Raw genomic sequence first — 831 nt, 5'->3', positions numbered from 1 at the left:
AAAAAAAATGGAAAATAAAAATGTCCGTAAAGAGCTCAAAATACATCAAAATATTTTGAAAATGTTATGGTGTATAGAAGATGCTAAGATAAACATTCAGTCAAAATTTCATGTATCTACGGTAATTTTTTTTAAAGTTACACCAAAAACCAAATTCAATTTTGTGAAAAATCGATTTTGCGTAAAAATTCCCGTTTTTCCTTAATTTTTCTTTTGTTTTTCCCGGCGCTTTTGAAAACCACTGGGAAATTTAAATTTTGACCTCCCCAATGCACCAACGATATTCACTTTCTGATCGAACAAGATACTGAAGTTGAAAATCGTAGCATTATTTCGACTACTTATCGTGTACACACACACAAAAAAAATAAAAAAATAAAAAATAAAAAAATAAAAAAATAAAAAAATAAAAAAAAAATAAAAAAATAAAAAAACACACATCATTGTAAAATCAATACATTCATCGTTCCACTCAGAATCTAATAATGTACAAGTTCTGTGAAAATTGTAACTATGATCGAATAATAAAATTATTTTCATTTTTACCATCTTACATTGACAGAGTTCAGGCACGGTCATAAAATCAACCATGAATATAATGAAGATAACCCAATGTAACAATCGGTTCTGGAAGCGAATATTTTTGTTCTTAGAGCTCGTATGGATCGTTTTATTTTATGTGATTTTTTTTATTTCGATTGCGAAGACCCTTCGACAATAATGATCAAGAACAAACGCTTGCCATATCACTTCAACATCTCGACAAGGAGCACAGAACCAACATCAAACTGACTGAAATACGTAACGATCTAAGTCAAAAATACATCTAGC

General features: G+C 29.1%; 1 protein-coding gene across 3 annotated transcripts in view; it reads left to right on the top strand.

Annotated features, from left to right (window-relative positions):
- LOC100166593 (alpha-(1,6)-fucosyltransferase-like) overlaps nt 1-831 on the top strand; it is a 29,707-nt gene that overhangs the window by 17,702 nt on the left and 11,174 nt on the right. The window lies entirely within an intron of this gene.

This window comes from Acyrthosiphon pisum, chromosome A1, assembly GCF_005508785.2.
Source record: "Acyrthosiphon pisum isolate AL4f chromosome A1, pea_aphid_22Mar2018_4r6ur, whole genome shotgun sequence".
Classification (NCBI taxonomy): domain Eukaryota; kingdom Metazoa; phylum Arthropoda; class Insecta; order Hemiptera; family Aphididae; genus Acyrthosiphon; species Acyrthosiphon pisum.
The sequence above is the reverse complement of the archived record's forward strand: the minus strand, read 5'-3'. Positions and strand labels throughout refer to the sequence as shown.